Source organism: Falco rusticolus, chromosome 2, assembly GCF_015220075.1.
Source record: "Falco rusticolus isolate bFalRus1 chromosome 2, bFalRus1.pri, whole genome shotgun sequence".
NCBI lineage: Eukaryota > Metazoa > Chordata > Aves > Falconiformes > Falconidae > Falco > Falco rusticolus.
In genome coordinates this window covers 116,970,927-116,979,205 of record NC_051188.1, presented here as the reverse complement: position 1 = coordinate 116,979,205, position 8,279 = coordinate 116,970,927, and the positions used below count along the sequence as shown (strand labels likewise).

The following is an 8,279-nucleotide window of genomic DNA, read 5'->3' as shown; positions in this document are numbered from 1 at the left end:
TGACACCTGAACTTCCTTCTCTATCCTATATAGTGTCCCTGCCTGATAATTGCAACCATATTGCCACCTATTTTATTGATGTGGAATTAGCTATAGCTTTTAGTTAGCATTATTATTAATTTGGTAAATGCTAAATTGTTCTGCTGTTTCCTATTGCTGTATATTGTGCGTATTGTTTTACAAGCTTTACAAACTGCTTCCATAACTGTAAAATCCATGAACCTTAGAGTCTGAAATAGAGTCACATAGTGCTTTAAAAAAAAGTTATGCTCGTTTTATAGTCATTTGTCAGGTAATCAATTTAAAGGTCTTCTATACTGCCCTTTCAATGTGTAGGTGTAATTCCTATAAGCATTAATAGGATTTACATTTCCTATTCACCGGAGACCATATTCTTTAATTTGCTTCTCACTCTTTCAATACAGAGGTAACGGGAATCTGTTGTAGGGTAAAATACTATGGGATATGATATATTTACAAGTATTTTCAGTGGTTCATTTCATCAGCTTAGTCTTCAAATTTATTCTAGTCTGAGAAGCAAAACATAAAAGCATTGTTTTTATCACATATCTTTCCTGATAACATGGCACCCTCTCTAGGTTTTATTTCATAACTAATATATTTAGAGGACATAAATCTGACTCTCAGTATTGATTATCCACCCCGGGGAAAAAGACTTGGTGGATTAAAATTCTGACATGGGAAGCCAGGGTCGTTCCTGAGGGAGCTTCTGTCAGAGCAGCCACCCAGGCCAATTAGAAGATGGCAAATTAGGAGGAGGGATGGGGTGGGTGGCATCTGGAGGACAGTGAGCAAGCAAAGAGCCGCAAGGCAAACTCAGAAGCCCGTGGGCATACCGAAAACAAACCCCCAGCAGTTTTAAGAAGAAAAAATTCTGGAACACATTCTTGAAAATCCTGGATTAAAGAGATTGAATTTCCCCTTACAGCAAGTGGGTATGTTGTTCATGTCTCTGCTGTCTCATGTTGGTGCTGAAATTGGTCCTGACATCTGGAGGCTACTGCATTATCCAGACTTTAATATTGAAAAAAAAAAAAAAAAAAAAAAGGCAAAGTAGTGTTCTTTTGTAGTGAGGAAGATCTTTTGTGTTTCAGCTGCACCTTTGCATAGGCAGGGCTTTCTTGCAGAAGATTGAGCTTTGGCAGATATTTGGGTATGGGTGTGTAGGAGAAAACAACAGTGAGCCTAGGTGCTACTAGAACTAGACAATGTTAAGGCTTCAGCAACTCCATCACGTACACAGTGCTAGTAACTGCAGAGCTTTCGACAGACTCCATTTAGTAAAATAAGCTTGCAAGGTTCATCAAAACCTACTGATAGAAAATCACCGAAAGTCAGAATATTTTTGTAATAAAACAGTTTCACAGGCATTTTCAGGCACTTTTACTTGATATCATACATGGTTATTTAAGAGTAGCTTTCTTTTCTTTTGCTTCACAGAGAACAAAAAATGCGCATTTGTTAGCTAACTTTCCATCCTTGCCTCGGAGCTTGACTGATCATTTCTTTCATCAGAGGTCATCTGTGCTTCTAAAAATGAAACCTGTGTGGCCATTGTTTGTTCAGTTGTTGCATATTAGCTCCTCCGTGGTTAAAAAGATCTGAACAAATAAGAGGGCTTACCCTACATTATATTACCCTTTATTAGTAGGAAATTGAAGTCTAGAGATTATTATTAAGCCTCAGCCACTGAAGGCTACCCATACTCCGATACAGACCCCTCAGACTGACCCTTGATCGAGCTGCTTTAGGGGGATTTTACCCTTGTTACTAATTAAATAAACAGTTCTGATGGTGTTATTCTGCCTCATAGCCATTTCATGACATCAGCTCTCTGTGGCACCCACGGACAAAGAGAATCGGGTTCCTGCCGGAGCCGTGCCGCTGGATGAAGGAGCTGACGCGGGGCATCGGTGGCGCGCCTGCCCCGGCACGGTTCACACCGGGCTGTATCGAGTGTCAAAGGGCTTCTCATTGAAGTGTGGGGGGAATGAGGACAAGGTTTCCATTAACACAGAAACTCCGCGGATTTCGTTCTCCAAATGGAAGAAAGGAGATATAGTTTCTGCCTCAGTGTGCCAGAAAATATAGAAGGAAATGGCCTGATGAGTCTGAGAGGCACAGGCATCAAAAAAGAGGGTGTCTGGGTAACTTCGGTGCCTCTCTGCTGCTTAACTTGGCTTTTTATTAAGAAAGTATCTTTACAAACACGTTTCATCACTTCAAGGTAGGCACAAGGTTAAGGTAAAGGACCCTTAAATTTTTGCAGTGCTTCAAATGGAAATTTCATTTTGAAGGAGTAATCTCTGTGCCAGTCTGACCTAAAAGTAAATAAATTCCAAGCAGAGTATTTATTTTTTTCTGGGGGAAAAAAAAAGTAATCTCTGCTTTAAACAGACATCGTTCACTAGAAAAAAAAATAGAGGTGGATCTGGGGTTTATTTTGTTTTTCTGATTTTTTCTGTGTGGAGGAAGCCCTGAGGTTTACACAGAGCTACGGTCAGATCAGAAGGTCCAGCCTGGATAACAGAAATTCTTGTCACTCAGGATGACATCAAGGATCACCCTATCACTCTGCTGTGGACCCCACTGCTTTCCAGTCCTGATTATGAGGAACATATGAGCAGGAGCCAGAAAAATAGATGTGTGTTTAATAAAAATAAATAATCAGTTCTTTTACCCAGCATTATTGGTTTTGGATTTCTACCTTTGGTACAATGTGCTCTTGGGGAAACCATATGGACAAGGGTCTTGGTTCTCCAGCCAGTGAAGACCTGACTTCAGCTTCAACATTCAAAAGAATAAAATCCACTAATTAAGAAGGAGCCATTATGTATTTTTGTTTGGTCATTTCACACATCAAAGCTTACAACTGAAGTGAAATGAATCTTGTTTGAATTAGAATATTTTCAAATTTTAAAAAATATCTGATTCCAGTGGTAAAATTTCTAGCAAAGAAAAAAATCTGCTTACAGTTGCTGACAAATTGTTCCCATTGCTAATTGTCCTCACCATGGAAAGAGTTGGTTGCACCTTAATTTTCCTTTCCTATACTTTTTTCTTGTATTAGGCACCATTAATAATTTTTCTCACCTTTTTTTTTTTTTTGTGTTGCAGAGTGTAAATTCCCTCTACAACCAAATTTTGGATCTTTATGTATGTATATGTAGCCTGTGGTAATCACTCCTTAGTAATTTCTAAATAGACCAAGCTACCTGGGTCTAACCAGTCCATTACCCATTCTCTTCTCTAAACCCTGTTTGCTGACGCCCTCATCCGCAGGGCACCCACCTGCCACATCATGCCGTGGCTCACGGGAAGGTACCACCGTGGCCCTGCAGGTTGTCACCCAGGGATTTTGACCCGGCGCTGGCTCAGCTGGTTGTCTGTCTGTCTTGTCTTTCCCACCTCTGTGTGAGTATCCATGTGGTCTCCCTGCCTGGATGTCGGCAGGGTCCAGCACCAGTGGTGCCCACCCCAGGGTACCCACTTCTGTAGTAACCCCCGGTACAAGAGGGAGCAGAGCCTCTTTGCCTGCTCTCCCGCTTCCAGAATCCACATTTTCATAACCTTTAAAATTACGGGATCACAAACTGTATTTTTCAAAGCAGCTGGCACCGCTTAGAAGTCGTAACGTTTTAAACTTCTCTGTGAAAGATGGATTTGTTGAAAAATTACTAACAATCTATAAATCTTTATAAAACCAGGATCAATTCTGAAGGAACTCTGTTTATTTTATTGCTCATCTGTGTCACGGTAGTTCTTGATGACACAGAAACCTGAAGTGCAAGACAAACATTGTTTGTCAAACCCTATAAATTGTCATTAGCAGTGCTTGGAAATTTTTCTTTGAAGTGCCTTCTACTAGAAAATGAAATCTTGTGGAAAGCCAAACATTTTGTAGAAAAGTTAGCTAAGATCAACATTTTATTTTTTTTCAGGAGAATGGCTAAAACAAGTAAACTTGAAGATTTCTATTTTGATAATTCTGTAATAATTCTCTTCTTTGACTTTTTGTTACCATTTATATAGCTTTATTAAAACTGTAAAATGTAGAAAGGAAATTTTAATTTCATAAGAGCTTTATATATATATACACACACACATATATAAAGCTTTATATATATATACATATAAAATATCTGCTCTAAATGCATTTTTATTTTTTTGTGTATGAGCTTCAGGTGTGAGGAAGGAAAAAAAAAGCCTCTTTCCTCCACATAATATATGGGGAAATTAAGGTTATACTTAAGGTCACAGGAAACCTACAGGTAAATTCATGATTAGCCCAGTTTTTACTCTGTTCTAGTTCCATTCTTAACTCAATTTACAACCTTCCCCTGGGAGTCGTTATACCTACACATCCTTTGAGGCAAAATTCCTTGTTTTCAATTTTTGTTTGGTTGTTCATCTGGGTTTTTTTCTCCCATGTTCTTCTAGGATAATAGTTTCTACAGAAGAACCAGCACTCATTCATTCATAATTACCAAACCACGGTATCTGAGATACTGCTGCAATGATTTTTCTGAGTATAAGTTGCCCTTTGAACAGCAACTGTCATAATTAGGTAGTGATAAAGGTGATAAAAGGCATAAAAATACCTTCTCTAGAGGCATCACATTCTAACAAGGTTTATCAGTATATATTTTTCCTAGCTTAAAGTCGAGCACATAGATTATGTCAGAAGGGGACATAAATTCTTGCTGTGTGCTATACTGTGTCATAGTATAATGTCACACAGTTTATACTTGCATCACATAAATGTCAGACTCTGTCACAATGGAGAAAAAAAGTGGCCTCGTCCCAGGGCAGCCGGAACTGTTCTTTTTTTTCTCTTTTAATTTTCTCTCTTTTTTTTTTATTTTTGTCTTATTTTCTTTTTTTTTCTTTTTTTTTCTTTTTTCTTTTCTTTTTTATTCTTTTTTTTCTTTTTTTATTACTTTTTATTCTTTTTTCTTCCTTTTTCCTTTCTGCTCTTTCCTCTTTCCTTCTTTCCTTTTTTCCTTTTCTTCCTTTTTCTTCCTTTTTTCTTACTTTTTTTCTTTCTTTTTTCCTTTTTTCCTTTTTTTTTATTTCTTTCTTTTTATTACTTTTTTCTTTAGTGGAGAAGAACCCCACCTGCGCCGGGTGACCTTGCAGCCTCAGTGGAATGTGCATGTCGGACACATCCTGCATTCTGGTACTGTGAAAATCGGTGCCCTCTATGTAAATCCCTGCTTGAAGTACAGCTGTGCCGTGAGTTGATATAACTGATGAAATGTTGTGAAGCCAGGATGAATCATAACAAGGTACTTATAAGGGATGGGAAAGCGTAAATAAATCAAAGTAGAAATATTGAAACAATCTTTTAACCATAACATTTCAGAGAAAGCGAAAGAGGTGGGAAACACTGTTGGAATATATTTTCTGGGCATTCTATGTGTCAGTTGTTAAGCTGTCCTCCAAGAAATCCCCAGGTGGAAGCGTGCGCTCTTGGGGAGCGCTCGGCAGTGCTCTTGTGTCTCACATCAATGCTACATTAAAAAATTCAGTATAAAGTAAAATTTGCTGTACATCTCTTAAGAGAGGGAGAAGTCACTCTCCTTTTCCACAGACTTGCCTTAGGAATGGTAGCCACTTGAAAGCAGACTGAAACCTTTGTGTGTAATTACAGAGATTTTATTTAGTGCGGAGGAACAGATTGTTTGGCTTTGGAACTGGATTCCTCGATTTGGCCCAGTCTCTGATTCAGGAGGAAGCTCACTGCAGCTCTTCAAAAGTCTTCAATTCACAGGTTTGTCTTTAGATTAAGTCTTGCTCAACCGCTGCACTTCAGGAAGCGCAGGTTCTGGAACAAAATGGCTAGGCACAGAACTGCACATCTATAGCAGTTACTTGAATGCGCTGTTCCATTTGCTAGCATATCTCAAAAACAATGGTTCTAAGAATACGAGCTCCTATCTCCTCATGCTATGGTAGATCACCAAATGTCTTAAATTTCTCTTTTTAGCTTGTTTGAGAACTTATATTTAAATGTAGCAGAGAGACAGCATACCATAGAACTTTGCTATAAAAACAGGTGTTTGTTGGTTTATATACACGTAAAAATACATACTCATATATGTCACTAGGCTGCATGCAGTACGCAGTTAGAAGAGACATTTCAAGACTTTAACCTGTGTTTTCTCCTTATCCTTCTTTGGATAGTGGACTTTTGCTTTTATCTGTTTTATTGTGCAATGAAATTGGCTTTTGCCATCTGTTAATTTGAGTCAGTTCCCAGCTAAATCATTTGGGGAAAGAATTTGGATCTTCTCCTCTTAGGTGGTAGGAGAAGTTCAAAGAGAGCAATTGCACTGGTCGCGTTGGTGTTTGCTTCCCTGCAGGGCTGTCCCTACCATTTCTTCTTTATGGGAAGTTTTCAATGAGGCCATTACACCTTTTAAGCTCTTCAGAACAATGACGAAATGAAATTTTGTATTTTGTAGAGATGAAGAATAGGCTTTCCAGAGAAGCTGATTTAGGTTTCCTTTCCGAGATCAAATGCTGACTTTAATGCAAGAGGCTTAAAAATGCCGATGGATTTTATACCACATTTTCATTTGCTGAGGTGGGATGATTAACAAGAGACTTGAATAATGGGAGAGAGGAAAGATCTTATGTATATATGCTGTGCAAAACCTAAGAGTTAGTTTGTGATCCTGAAGAAACCCATATGTTTTGAATTACTTTAGTTGCCCGTAACAGTTTGTACATTACTGGTTTCATTTATTTATTGTATTGGCCTTGGTGCATTAGTACCTCACAGACCTGTAGAGTAAGTGATGACTGACAGATGTTTTAAGGCCCTGATTCAAGAACATAATTTGGCTTGTGTTGATTCCTATTCAGGTGAAAGTCAAGGAAGTTAAAGCACTGCCATGGATGGAGTGAGGCATGTACTTAAATGCCTTCATGAATCATGGTCTAAATAATACTCCCTCAAGGTAAACCAAATACATTCCTCATTCTTTTAGCAGTGAAAAAGGTAGATCCTTAGGCTTTGTCATCCTGTTTCTGAGTGACTTTGATTCGTACCAAAAAACCTTCCTGAAAATTATCACCACTGGAAAGAGGACGAAGCCAGAATTGGTAGCAGGCCTTTGAGCAGTCCTAAACAAAACACAAGCGGGAGCATTAAAATGGAATGGCTTTCCTAATGAAGTTGCTATGGAAATGTCAATAAGCAGGGATGCAAATTAAATGATCTCGTTGGCACTTTTTCTTTCTGTTGTTCTTCCCTAGCTGCCTATGGGAAGGAATATATTCAGGACGTCTTAATGTTGCGCCAGTGTCTGTCACTCGGCTGTCTTATAAAATGGCAATTAGATCAGTAGGTCTGCCACGGAAGGGGCAATTTGCTCCTGTTCTTAAAGCGAGAGATGGAAAAACAGCGGTAGCATTGGGAAGATACGCAGCAGCAGAAACCTCCCTGCCCGAGAACAAGCAGTGCTACGGGATGCTCGATAGCAATTCTCAGGTCTGGTCACACCACGGTGGCAGCCAGCCTTTATTTTGGCTTGCCAGCCATGCCCAGCCTGGAGTGTTTTAATTGCTGGCACTGGCTGCCCTTTTGTTTTTATGTATTCCCCCTCACAGTGTGCCTTCCATTATGGTTTGTTGGCAGCTCTGAAATACCGGGGGTTCCGACAGTGATTGCTTTCATAAGAGTCATGAGAGAGTGCACCTTTAATATTATCTGCACCGTAGGTAGAAAGCAGGAGTTATCCTTGGCGGCATGCCAGTGAATGGAAAGTGACATTTTAAATGGACACTACTGGTGCCTCAAGCAGATGAAATTAAAGGCAGGCTGTGGCAGCTAATGAAAGGCTGGTATGGGAAATGTCCGGGGCGAATGTGTTGTTTACAGGCAGGTATACCTAACTGGACGGGGATACGGCTGATTGCAAGTCACAGCGGGGACAGGGAGCTGCCGCGTGATGCCTGCAGCTCTCCCGGGATGGTGTTAGTTAGTCCTTGTGTGGAGGTTCGTGGGCTGAGCAACAGCATCTGAAGTGCCATCAGTGGTGGCTGGGGAATCTTTGGCCGAGAAAGAAAATTTTGCTGCTAAATGTGGGGAAAACAGCCTCTCGCGGCTCATTTCCAGATGTTAATGAAAGAAAAAGAAAAAAAATAAAAGGTACAAACATACAGAGACCAAAGTTTAAAACCAGATAAAATTGACCTGACATGTTACCTTCATTAAAAAGGTTTTTAAAAAAATAAATTCAAACACAAAT

The 8,279-nt window shown here is 39.5% G+C and overlaps 1 long non-coding RNA gene across 1 annotated transcript; it reads left to right on the top strand.

Moving 5' to 3' along the window:
- The first annotated feature begins 3,197 nt into the window (after positions 1–3,197).
- Positions 3,198–6,973, top strand: LOC119143739. Its single transcript, XR_005102776.1, has 4 exons — positions 3,198–3,435; positions 5,124–5,309; positions 5,675–5,794; positions 6,892–6,973. It is a non-coding gene; the product is annotated as an uncharacterized LOC119143739 (long non-coding RNA).
- Positions 6,974–8,279: the final 1,306 nt, after the last annotated feature.